This window comes from Phyllostomus hastatus, unplaced genomic scaffold (genome assembly GCF_019186645.2).
Source record: "Phyllostomus hastatus isolate PE091 unplaced genomic scaffold, TTU_PhHast_1.1 phas_contig_40, whole genome shotgun sequence".
Classification (NCBI taxonomy): Eukaryota; Metazoa; Chordata; class Mammalia; order Chiroptera; family Phyllostomidae; genus Phyllostomus; species Phyllostomus hastatus.
Genome location: NW_025333872.1, coordinates 89,764,907 through 89,778,938, shown reverse-complemented (window position 1 = coordinate 89,778,938; position 14,032 = coordinate 89,764,907). Strand labels below are relative to the sequence as shown.

The window sequence follows — 14,032 nt, the reverse complement described above, 5'->3', positions numbered from 1 at the left end:
ACGCAGAAAGACAAATCAGGATTTTATGTCATTGTTACCAGGTAACCCTAGATACCAGTTTTTATAACTTGACTATCATTAAGGACAGTAGTGAATGTTCAATACTCCCCTGCAAGAACATGCAGAATGAAAAGAGCAGAGCACAGATGACTACATTAGCATTTACAAGTTTCACGAAGGAAGCACGTCCCAGAAGGAAGAGTGAGAATCAGCAGCCAGAAAGTTCTGAGGGGACCGAGGAAATTGAAAGGTAAAAAATTTTTAAGGAAATAGAAAACTTACGAAGGAGAGAGTGATCAATCGTGCCAAATGGGGCAGAAAAGTCCAACAGAACAAGGACCGATAAGGTGAGGTTGGATTTGACAAAGCAAGGAGTTTGGGTACTGTGGGCACAGGAGAAAATCCAGTGACTGGGAAAGCGGAGGATGGAATGTAAGGGAATGAACATGAGTAAAGGCCATGGCATTGAGAACTTTGATGAGAATGGGAAGAGAAAGACGGGGTAGTCACTAAAGAATGTAAAGAGAAATAATGGATTTTAGGATGAGCAGAGACCTGAGAAGGCCTCCTGTGGCCTGAAGGGGGCAGGGGGGCGGGGGGGCAGTACAGAGGAGATGCCTGAGGGTACACAGAGGGAGAAAGCAGAAAAGTTGGGATTAAAAATACAAGTAAAAGGAACAGCCTCGATCAAGACACCTTGAAGACTGGGAGAAAAAGTTAAGAAAAGTAGTAGATGAGACTAAGTTCATCCCTCGTCTAACCAATATAGGAACAGAATTATATCAATCCAAGATTTTACTCTGTGCAACCAAATAAAGATGGCATAAGAGAACTGAGGGTATCTATCCAGAGCCCAGCACGGTGCCTGGTATGTAGTTGGCACTCAGCAGATAGTTAAAGGAATGAATAGGGTATTCAGGGTGTTTGGGGGTGAAAAGAGGGTGAGAGAAGTAGAAAGAGTTGAAAGGACGGATGGAGTAAAAGTTTCTATAAAATTAAAAAAGAAAACCCTAGGATAAGATCCAGTAGATTCAAGATAGAGCTTCCAGAGTGGCCTGGTGAAGGAAGCTCACGCTTCCTGCTTCCAGCCCCCCGCCCCCCAAATAAGCAGACCACACCGACCTTCACCGGCCCTGCCTTTCACTGGCCCTGTCTTCCCTTTTAGCTCAAATCTGATAACCCTCCCCTGCCCTCCTCACTCATTAATACTGTCCACAGCTTTGTGTCCGTGGTCTCAAACTACACTTGCCATAAAATTCACAAGATACCAGCTTCTGGGGTTGAGAGTGTCCGACTTTGTCATTTTTTTTTCCATTCTAAAGTGCTTAGCTTTTATGTTGGCAGCCTCAAAGACGAGTCCTTTATTTTTTAATATCCCTAGAGAGCCTTGACTCGCCTTCTTCAAGTCTAGTTCATGATCCGTTGCCCGTATCTTTCCATTTCAGCATCATGCTGTCCGGCTCCTTCCGACTCCCATGACCATCAGACCTCTTCAGTTGGTTTACCAATTTGTGTGCATAATTCAAGTCAGTAGGAAGCAGCTCTGAATATTAAACTAGAGAAGCTTAGTGCTTTTGGAGGGAGAGAGCACGATTAGCAGGCATGACATTGACAGATTCAGTGTTTTATAAACTTTATTAAATACTGTAGCTCCAGTATACAGCTCAGGGCCCAGCACACAGCATGTATTCAATACATGATTGTTGAATGAGTGAATGAGCGAGTGATTAGTATATTAATTGGAAAAATTTCCAAAATGTCAGGTATCTTCCACCCACTCCCACCTGATAAAATACAAATTTTCTAAAATGGTGGTTAAGATAAATGTAACATAAAATTTATCATTTTACCCCTTTTAAGTGTTTAGTTCAGTAATATTAAGTGTACTCACATTGGAGCACAACCAATCTCCAGAAATTTTCCATCTCACAAAACTGAAATGCTGTACCCATTGAACAGCTCCTCATCTTCCTCATTTCCTCTCCCCAAGGCCTGTTGTGACCACCATTGTACTTTCTGTCCCTATGCATCTGACTGCTCTAGATAGCTACTCATGTAAGTGGAATTGCATGGTATCTGTCTTCTTGTGACTGGCTTATTTCACTTAACATAATGTCCCCAAGGTTCACCCATGCTGTAAAACGTGTCAGAATTCCTTTCATTTTGAGGCAGAATATTAGTCCAATATATGCAGATATTACATTTTGTTTGTCCATTTATTCTGCTATAGACTTGAGATGCTTCCATCTTTAGCTATTGTGATTAATACTGTGAATGAATAAAGTGTTCGGGGAGGAAAAAAGAAAGTGAGAGAAGTAGAAAGATGTTGAATGGATAGATGGAGTAAAGATTCCTGTGAAATTAAAAAAAAACTAGAATGAGATAAAATGAATTAAAGATGTGAGACCCAGCTTTCAATTCTCTGGATATATACCCCAACGTGGAATTGCTAGATTATAGGATAAATTCTATTTTTAATTTTGTGAGAAAGTCCCATATTGTTTTCCATAATGGCTACACTATTTTACTTCCACATTTCCAAAAGCTCCAATTTCTCTGCATCCTTTATTTTCTGTTTTATTTTTTAATAGTAGCCATCCTAACGGATGTGAAGAGATCACTGCAACTTAAGGTGACCTTTTGCATAAATTCCTCTTGTACCAGCCGGTCCTAATTACCACACACTCAAAATAATTTATCCCCGTTCTGAACTCAATGGCAGGTTTTTCTTCACTTTCTGCAACTTACCACCCTACTCCTTTAAGTGTAGACTCTGGGTGGCTGTCTGCCAAGTTCCTTGTGCCTTACTCATCTTTGGAACTCCCAGGGTTTATAGCATAGTGCCTCATCCACAATAGGCTCTCAATAAATATTGATATCAAATAAATTAATCAACAACTGAAGCAATAAAGTGATAATTGCACAATATAAATGGAATAAGGGGATACCATTTTTCAAAGTATTGGTGAAAGATGTAATAGAAAAGTCCAGATTCCTTGGATCTAACAGAGATGTTTGCTGTCAGCAAAATGCCTTTCATCTACACTTTCTCTTGGAGAGGACCCTGGAAAAACTAAAACTCCACTGCAGACATGGGGCATAAAACCAGAAGGCATCCAAAAGGAAATGGGAGAAGTTACCACAGGCCGTAATTCCTTTCCATAGAGCTGCTTGTTTATCCAACTTGGAAATTCAAGTATCTAACATCGTTAGTCATCACCTTAGCCCCGCCCTTCTCCAGGAAGACTCTCAAACGGGACATCATGGAGATGACTCTCACCCAGATCAAGCTGAAAGGCAGGTGAGATGTTCTCATTGGTTGCAAAGCCCTGTGGCATCTTTTGAAATGTGTTCAGGTTGTCTGGAGTACCCATTAGGCCAAGCTAATTGGGCACAGCTGTCTCCAGCTAGAGAACTGTGCCCTCAAAGTGCAGACTAACTCGGCCTAACAATCTGTAATAGAAAGAAACAGAGTGGGAGGGGTCTATGTTTGGATTCAGATCCAACTGTAAGGGTAGGTCAGGCACCAACCTGTGGTTCTAGCAGTCACCAAGGATAAGCCTTCAGAGGTCCTGGAATCACCTCTTCCTGCTGCCCCCTACCTGGCCTTGCCTCAGTGCACCGGTCATTGACCTGGCACTTTCTGCTTCACATCTTCTTGGTAGAAAGTACTCACATCCTATCCAGGCAATCTTTCTGTCTCTCACCCAGCCTCAGAGGCCCTTTGGTTTCTCCTAATTTCTATAGGACCAAATTAACTACTTTTATTTATATGTTCTAAAGGTCTTCAGGTCCTGCCTTTCTAATAAACGGCTTCAGAAACCCTAATCACATCATTACCACTTTATCCTAAGTGAAGATTTAACTCATTCTCCAGTCAACTCATTGCTATAACATCTCCCACTTTGCAAAATTCTTACCATTTTTCTCACTGAATTGCCACCTAACTTGATAGTTTTTCATCCTGGGCACTTTCTTGGAAGACTCAGGTAAGAAGTTAACTAGTTTACCAAGCTATGTATAAAGAGATTAGCTGTTCTTTAGCCTTACAGATACCTTTAAGGATTTTTTTTTTTTAAAAAGAGCTAGAGCACCCTGGCTGGCGTAGCTCAGTGGATTGAGTGTGGGCTGGGAACCAAAGTGTCGCAAGTTCGATTCCCAGTCAGGGTACATGCCTGGGTTGCAGGCCATGACCCCCAGCAACCGCACATTGATGTTTCTCTCTCTCTCTTTCTCCCTCCATTCCCTCTCTAAAAAATAAATAAATAAAATCTTTAAAAGAAAAGAGCTAGAGCATAAACTTAAGCAACAAAGAGAGAGATGTTTTGCATCAGTGACAACACATTGTCACTCTGAGGCACAAAAGTGGCTAAGGAATGGTATAATGGCAAAAAAAAAAAAGATGACAGAGCGTGAATGACCAGACAACAAAACACAACACCACTGGCCCTATGGAAACTGGAAACTCAACCGACTCGATTTAGTCCTTCAATACATCAACTGACTATGAAACATTTCCAAATGGATGGCCCTCTGATATCACATACTAAATATGATTAAGAAAGATGTCTGAAGGCATTGAAATTGAGTCCAGAGAGGGAAGTCTCTTGCACCAAGTAAAAGCAGACCACAATAAAAATTATTTTCCAGAAAGATTTTCATTAATCAAAGGGAAAGTCTGAAGCTCCATATAATCAAATACTGTTGTTTTTCCAACCACAAATCATAATACCAGCCATCCAAAAGCATATTCCAATGGTTAGCCAAGAATTTTTTTAATTTTAAGAGCCTTGGTTTCTAGAGAAAATATTTTTTGCGAAGCCAAATTAAAAGAACCAACAGATGTCCAGTCCCTAGAAATATGGCGTAATTACTAGCTAGTAGATAAAATTTCATGAGGCTCCCTCACCAGATCCAGTCCTCAAAGTTATGTGCACTTAGAGTTCCCTATGCCTTCTCTTCATGACACCACAATTCCCAGTTCTACGTTTGAGTGATTATTGACAAATACATGCTCTCCCTAACAAACATTAATTCCATGAAGGCAGGGACCATGTCTCATTTGCTTCCAATTTTAACTGACACACAGTAGGTCCTTAACAAATATTTGCTAAGTGTATTTCTCATATCTGATCCATCACCAATTTTAGTCAAGGAGGAGAGGAAAAGGAGGTGGGCAAAGGGGGACTAAATGGGAATGGAAAGAGACTTTGTTTTGGGTGACAGGTGCACAATGCGGTGTGCAGTTGATGTTTTGTTGAGCTGTGCACTTGAAACCTGTATAATTTTGTGAACCGATATCACCCCAATAAATTCAATTAAAAAAACACTATGCCTATCTTTCTTTGCATTCCTTGGTTTCATCATTTTTGCCTGAGTGATCAGTACTCCACATCTGAATTACTAGAATTAGTCTCCTGCCTCCTGTCATTCCTCGAACTCTGCTTACCAGCCACTGCCAAAAAAAATTGTCATAAAATACAATATTGGTCTTTCAATAGATTCTCTTTGCCTTTATCTGTGGATCATTACCTTTCAGGGGAAGGAGAGGAGGGGAATCATGGACTTGTTTGAGAATACAGTGAAAACTCTGAAACTATTTTTCTTAGAAAACAGGCATAAAATGCACTCTCAAACTTCTGCCTACAATTTTAGGGGAGTTCTAAACCTGGAGAACTCAAGTCAAGTTTTTTTAAATCACCAGTATAGAGAGAATTAAGTCCAAACTCTTGAATTCTTTGCTCCAACCAGTACTAGTCACTTTGTAGCTCCCTGAGCAAAATTTTATCAAGATCACCTCTGAGAATCGCTTGCACTATGCTCCCCACAAAATCACTGCCTCCCATTATCCATACACATCTCTTCTATCACATATCACCACGCTTCAGTTCCCCATCATCCATACATGTATTTTAAATATATCAACTCACACTGGTTCAGCTTTGAATTCTCACAGCACTTCAAGTCTTCACCACTCCTCCTGACACTTAGTTACACACACGCTGGTTTCTATTTCTCTGGCAACAACCCACCCCGATTTCCTTTGTAGTGTTTTCTGCCTCCACCAGATTCCTAAACAGAAGTGTTCCCCAGGGTTCTGCCCTCGGCCCTCTGCCATCCTCAGCTGACAGCTTCTCTTGGTGAGAAGCCCAGCCCTGTGTGTGGCCACACCCAACTGCCATCCCACTCCCCTCTCCCAGGGACTTCAGACCTAGATGATAATTACTCACTCTGGAGTGCCTCTAGAATAACACCCTCCAAAACCTGCAAACTTAATGTGTGCCAGACTACATCCATTATCTTTCCCCCAAAAAGCCTGCTTCTGCTCCTGCATATATACTTTGATCCTTTGGTCCACTGGAGGCATGCAAGCATGCTGTTCCTTCTGCCTGGAACACCCTTCTTCACCCCTGAATAACTTCTACTTATCCTCCAGTTTTCAGCTTAAACCTAATTTCCTCCAGGGAGCTTTGCTGACCTCCCCAAACTAGGTTAACTGCACCCTAAATTCTCCCTACTATAGTAGAGGTTTTTTCACTCCCTGAGGGTTTGTGATTTATCATAAGAAATATCTACACGGTCTTTATCTCTGTTTCTTGCACAGAGCTCCCAGGACCCTAAGTTTCCTAAGTTATGAGAGACAAAAGTGTCTCTTTTTATGTTAGTGAGAGGACTCTTGGACCACAAGTAAGGATGGGGTCTGGTTGCCAGGGGAACCAACCAAGAATAGGAGGTTGGAACTTTCCTTCCCATGCCCTTATTTCTAGGGAGGAAAAAGGACCAGAGGTTGAATGAATCACCAGTGGTCAATGATTGAATCAACCATCCTACCTAAATAAAGTCTTCATTAAAACCAAAAAGGGGTTTTGGAGAGCTCACAGGAGGGTAGACACGTGGAGAATGGCATACTTGGCAGGGGGCAGAAGCTCTGCACCACCACCACATACTCTTCCATGTGCATCTCTTCCATCCGGCTGTTCCCGAGTTATATCCTTTCATAATAAAGTGATGATGTAGTAAGTAAGTGGTTTTCCAAGTTCTGCGGGTCACTCTAACAAATTAATCAAACCCAAAGATGAGCTCATGGCAACCTCTGATTTACAGCCAGTCAGTCAGAAGCACAGCTGATCACCTGGGCTTGTGGTTGGCATCTGACGTGGAGGGAATTGTTGCAGGACTGAGCACTTAATCTGTGAAATTGGATGTTCTCTCCAGGTCATATCCAAACTGAGTTCATTCATTGCTTGGCAGTATGCTACACACAGGGTCAGAGTCATACTCCCAATTCGAAACCCATGGCAGCTTCCCACCACAGCCAGAGTCAAATTCAAAGGCCCAGCGTGACCAGACACCTGCCTGTCACTTCAGCCTGAACTTCCCACACTCCTGATACTTGCTGCTGCTCCGTAAACGCCAAGTACTTCTACCTCTCAGCGACCTTCTCCCTGACCAGCTTCCCCACTCCATACAGGTTCCTCACCTTCTCAAGAGCCTTTCCAGACCTTTATAAAGTAGTCTCCCTATCATTGTCCACCCTCTTGTACTGGTTAGATTTGTTTGTCTGTTTGTTTGTTTTTTCTTTATACCATTTAGTGCTACCTGACATGGAACCATGTTTTAATTATTTATTTTATTGGGCATCTCCTCCCCTGAAATGTAAGGTACATTCCCCTAGCACCCTAAAGAAAGCCTGGCACAGAAGTAATGGTTGAATAAACAAGTGCATAAATAAACACATGATGCAGTGGACGAACATTTCATTGTGCTCTTTTGAAGTATCTATCTTAACCCACATACCACAACTTCCAGCAGGGCAGGCACTGCTGTCTCCTAGCTCCCTGCTTAGCACAGTCACACACAGTTAAAGGGTTAATAAATATTCACCATCTGAATGACTGTACAGACATGGGGAGTCTTCTCAAAAGCCTTCCCAATTCCATGCCTGCTCACATTGCAAACCTGTCCTCCACTCTACAGCAAAAGCAAAATGGACCTCTATTTGCAATCCTTCATGTGTCCTCAACATCTATGAGAAAGCTTCTTAATCTTCTTTGGATGGTAGACCTCAAGAAAATACCATATTTATAGATATGCAGTTTTGCTTAAAATGCTCAGGTATTCTTAGACCTCCTTAAGTCCATGAATGGTCTCTCCAAAAGACGAGTCTGAGACCACCCCAGCTTAGGGGAGAAACGCAGACTCCTTAGCATCAGCCACTGGGACCTGGTCTCTGTCCCATCTCCATCCCTAACCCTCCCTACGATGGTTAATTTTATGTGTCACCCTTTTCTGGCCAAGCTAGTACATCCTTGGGCCTTTGCACACACTGTTTTCTGCCATGGCCAACAGACAAAAAATTCCTGAGTGACAATGCCTCCTCCCAAGGCAGCAGCCACTGACTTTGAAAACAGAATCAACAAATGTGAACATGTCTTCCTAGAACATCAAATGCATAACTATTCTGGAATCCTCCTCATCATCATATGTGTTCACTGTGGGTCTCCATAAAAGAGATCCTATTATAATCACCTTTGCTTCCCAGTTCCTAACACAGTACTGAAAAATAGTAAGTATTCGATAGCCAATTGTTAAATGAGTAATATTATATGTTCTGTATTGTATGTCTTGCTTTCCCAATTAGAATTTACACTTTTCAAGAGTATGGAAGCTATAATCTAAGTATTTTTTATCACCTTCAAAGTGCCTGGAATGGTACTTTGCCCAGAGAACATGTCCAATAAATACTTACTAGATAAATTAATAACAAATTAAGAATAATCATGCAAGAGGCATAGCTGAATCTATAGCAATAAAAGAATTGTATCAAGATGAAAAGTCAATTGAAGATGCCTGGGTAGGTGTGAATGTATCCACCAATGTGAATGTATTTTCTTGTGTCCCTCACTCTGCTTCAAATATCAACGTGCAAGTGGGCATGAAGGTTCAGGTGGTTTGTGGCGATGACCAGAATTTACTTGTAGGTAGTTCTACTCTTTATCCAATTTTGTATTTGGATTTTAATATAATCTGTATTTATTTTCCATGGCAGTACATAGACATTCCTAAAAAGAGTGGACAAGTTGACCTAAAATGGTAGTGTCTAGGAAGGAAAAATCCTGAATCTCGTTCTTAGAATAGTTCAAGTTAAATTATTCCTGAGTCAGTCTGAAGAGACTTATAAACCATGTGATAGGTAGATTCTGGGACAAGTTAAAAATTATGTTCTGGATGACGAAAATAATTCTTTCAGCTCTTTTGGAATTTAAAGACTCTACCTCCTTTACAGTGCTTATCTGAAAACTATCTATCTCTTGCTTCATATTACCTATTCAGTGAATATACTTTTTAAATTCTTACCCAAAGATATATTTACTGATTTTAGAGAGAGGGGAGGGGAAAAAGAAGCGGAGAGAATCATCAAGATGAGAGAGAAACATCCATCAGTGACCTCCCATATGGGCCTGATTAGGGATGGAACCCGCAACTAGGTATGTACCCTGACCTGGAATAGAAGCCACAACACTTTGGTGTACAGGATGATGCTCCAATCAATTAAGCAACCCAGCCTGGGCTCAATGGTTATAATTTTTATTTGTATTTATTATCTTCTACTTAATAAACAGAGGCTGACCATGTTCTTCCCTAACAGGTGCAAAAGAAAACTTCTTCCAAAACAATGAAGATATATGCAGTTCAATACAGCACCACAAAATTATTTAGGAGAGAGTTATAGCTGCTATTTCAGCTTCTGCCCAAGTTCAGACCACAACCATGGACTTCTGGAAAACCCAGCGTGAGCCTTGGTCTAACAAGATAAAAGGAGCTAGGCGAGTAGGCAAGCAAACTTTCATGCTAAATCAATGGTTGTGGCAGGCACTATTTTAAGGGCTTTATAAGTAATTAACTCGTTTAGCCCTCAAGACGACTCTAAGCAGTACTATTATTCCTGCAGTTGTTCGAGAAACTCGGTAATCAAGGTACAGAAGGATTCAGTAACTCACCGAGTCACACAATCAGGCAGTTGGTGGACTCAAGAACTTCAAGCATTCTGGACCCGAGTCCCCGACTCTTATCAGAAAATGAAATCCTTAGAAACTCTACCCAAAGGCACCATACGCCAAAGGCAGAATATGTCACATCAGGGAAAGAAGTCATTACCTGAGACTTCATCTCTAAACTCATAAACAGTAATCCCATCAGAAATTGCCTATGATTATTGATTACAAGGCCAATAATACTTTTCTGAGGGGAAAACTGTAATTCAATTTCTAGTGCAAAGGTTGAGAATACTGTTTAATTCCAGAAAAATGTACTTAATGAAGCTGACAGTGATATAGGAGAATGGCTTGATAAAAGTTTGAATATTTCCTTAAAATATGATTACAGCAAATATCTATTTTAACTCACAAACAAATGGAAAATGATGTGTCAGTGTTCATATACAAGAGATCTGAAATTCTTTATGCACAAAGAACATGATTATTCACCATTCAAAACATAAGGTTCTCGGTAAAAATGTCAAGAGGTTTTCCCACTCACTTAAGAAAACTATCTTCACCCCAAAATACAAGCAAGTGTTGATTCTCTGCACTAACGGGACACAAGACTAGCCTGGCATAAAGTTCCCTAAAAACGCCATCGAATCAACATCTTTTATCTTTTTATCAGTTACTAATGTGTAACCAGATGACCTGATTTGAGTTTCATCACCTCTCCTTTCTCGACAAACCAATCTGCTCCAAGTGCTAATGGATGGTGAGGACAAGAAGCCCAAAGTGATATGCAAGAAACAAGGCCTATGGATAACACAGAAGAGGTCGGTCAAGAGGCCGCTGTGTTTTGACACCTTTGTAAAACAAGTCTGATTTCTAAGTCTAATTCCCACAGAAAATATAACACTGTGTTAAGAGAATAATCATTGACTCATATGCAGAAATGTTAAGAAATACGTTCATTCAATCAACAGCATTGCATAAGCATCTACTACCAGCCTGGGAGTCAGCATCCTAGGGCAAAAGACACGCAAAAGGAGGAAAAAGAGGAGGAGAGGTTAGGAGGGGCAACAGAACAAAGGGAAGGATGGCCTCTGCTCTAGGGAAACAGAACTCAAGGAGGAAGACTTGAACCTTTGGGAAAAAGCGCTGCAAGCTGAACTTCAAATCCCGAAACCAATCCTGCTCCAATACCAGCTGCTTTTAAGTTCGATCCATAAATCACCTGATTTATGATTCTATCCAAGAGATAAGGACAACATAAAAACTACACACAGACACATCCAGATTTGCAAATGGAAGTTTTTACTTATAAAAAGTATTTGGGAACCTGTATGTCATTAGCGATCACACTGCTGAAAATGTAATGAGCTTCCAGATAAAACAAGGGAGGCAGGGTACTGCAGTGAGAAAGTTCTAGACCAAGTCCAAACTCCTGGGTTCTAGACAAAAAGCTACCAATAAGAGCTGCATGGCTTGAGTGACTCACCAGAACACTGAGCCTCAGTTCCTTCTCTGTAAAACGATGTCTCAACTATGTCTTCTAAATGTCTTTCCAGCTCTGTGAATGTGTGACCATGATCTTGTCCCATCCCTTCCACCGACAATGACATCTGTTGCCAGCTACAATTTCATCAATGGGTCTCGTGAGTGCACAGCCTGTTTTTAAAAATTCTTTCCCCAGAGTAATAAGATGCACAAAAGATGAATTGGGAAGAGGTGGCATTTACTCTATTGCATTTAAGTCGCCTCTGCACTCCCTCCCAGAACCGATGGGTCAGCAATGGCCATTATGCTTCTACTTGCTAAAATGACTTTCCCACAAAAATGCCACTTCTCTACCATGAGGCATAAGAAAACCTGAAAGAAAAAAAACTAGAGGGAAGAAAGATGAGAAATGGAGAGACAAAGAAAAGAGGACGGGTATGTCTGTGTGTTTAGCATTTCCTTAGTTCACTGAACTCTGTCAGCAATGATAAGAATGGGAACAGGAATAAAAGAAAAACAGCCGAGGTATCAAAGGCAACGTAAGTATAACTCATGTACTGTAGCACTGCCCAGGTAGGGTATATGGCAGAGTTCCAAAGTGAGTGAGCAATTCTGGAATAGGAGACAATTCAGATAATTTTCTTTTTTTGCACAGAATGACTTCATCCATGATGAGGCTAAATTTTTAACCATAGTCAATGACCAGAAATGTTAACACTTCTGGGTCAGCACTAAGGGCTCATTCAGATGTGGAAGTTAAAATAAACCTTCAGGATTACTCTTATTTTCTTATCCACCCTACAGGAAGCAAGCTCCAAAGCAACCTATTCTTTCGCTGCTGCTGCAACAAAGAAAAAAAGTCTTGCTTACTTCTGAGAAGACGCTGTGGATCACTCTGCGGTGTCAAAAGGACAAAGCAGGTTGTGCCCGCTGGAACACGTCAGAAACATACAGAACTGCACGCTGAATGGATCTCGTGGTGAGACGACTGGCTTGGTGTGTGGTGCCCGCTGCCAGGCACCACAAGTCTACATCACTCAGGGAATTCAGGAGTTTCAACGTGCTACTGTTATCCATTTGACTTCGGGTAACCGTGCAAAGTACTCTTTGGAATACCTCAACCACTTTCTCCAAACTCATCTCCTGCTGCTCCTTCACCTGCCTTCCAGGTACTTAGTGCTCCAACCACCAATTAGTGCACTTCCCATATCTGCCATGCCTTTGCTCCCCTTCTGCCTTGGCTCAAAGTTATTTCCTGCCAACAGTGCCCTTGCCCAGGCCCTGTGAGCCTAAAGAAATCTCAACAGTGCTCGGATTCAACTTCTCCACTTTGCCGCATCTACACCTTGTACCACATCTTCTTGTCCCCACCCCCTTCACACTGCATGGCAATCAATGGTTACACAAGTCTCATGCCTGTTAGACTGTGGAATCCTTGTCAGGCACATCTAATGTATTGGAGGCAGCCAATAAATCTTTTGAATTTATTGAAATTGGATTCCATTCAGTTGGGTTATATGGAACTAGCTCAATAAAACTTCTTAGAGAGGTTAGTACATTAGTCCTGACATGGGCCCAGTTGCCTGCCCAAATTTCCCACAGACAAGAAGAGATAAGAGAGGAAAAGAAATGTCAAGTTTGGATAAGTCACTCCCAGTTTTCCAGAATTTTCTAAACCACTATCTAAGGACTCTATAATAAGCTACTTAACATGAGAGTAACTCTATGCCACTTTGCCTCACTTGAACATAGAAATAACATTTCATTTAACTGAAGAATTGATGGCACCGAATAATTATGAAAATAAACAAAAATCTTGAAGCCAGATGCTAATGTTAATCTTTAAAACATATTTTGAAGAATACATATAGTAATCTTCCAATAAATATATGACACTGAAGAGGATTTTACTTATCATCCAATCCTTGACTCTTCCCTCACACGCTATCAATATATCACAACTGTTAGGAAATCTATCACTCCACCTTCAAAGTACCTATCAATTCAAGTTCTTATTTAAAGAAACAATCTTACCTTTTAGATTATAATCGTGATAATGTAGCTGTGCTTTAAAAATAGTCTTCAATCTTTGGAAGTGATCATGGAAATATTGACAAAATAATCATTGTCAAAGCTGGATGATAAGAAGTACACGAAAGGTCATCATACTATGTCATTGCTGGAAAGGTTTGAAAACTTGGACAGTAAAAAGTCAGATCAGGTCCTTCCTCTCTTCAAAGGCCCATACTGGGTCTCCTCCTCATTTGGGGTGAAAGCCAGAGTCCCAACAATGGCTTGTAGAGGCCCTATCTCTCTGAGTCCTTCTCTCCTCCCGACACTCACTGCCAACTTCAACTGCACGCCAGTCACTCTGCCTCTCTCTCTGCCTGCACACACTCCAGGCACTCTCCTGCCTCAGGGCCTTTTCACTGCTGTGACTGCATCCTGAAGTTCTTTTCACTGGGATATCCTCCCGGCACCCTTCCTTTCCCCATTTCAAATCTTGGCTTAAAGGTCACCTTCGCAATGGAACCTTTACCAATTTGTTCCTT

At 41.2% G+C, this 14,032-nt stretch overlaps 1 protein-coding gene across 4 annotated transcripts in view; it reads right to left on the bottom strand.

Annotated features, from left to right (window-relative positions):
- Nucleotides 1-14,032, bottom strand: part of ESR1 (estrogen receptor 1) — a 366,173-nt gene that overhangs the window by 210,197 nt on the left and 141,944 nt on the right. The gene's annotated exons all lie outside the window — the stretch shown is intronic.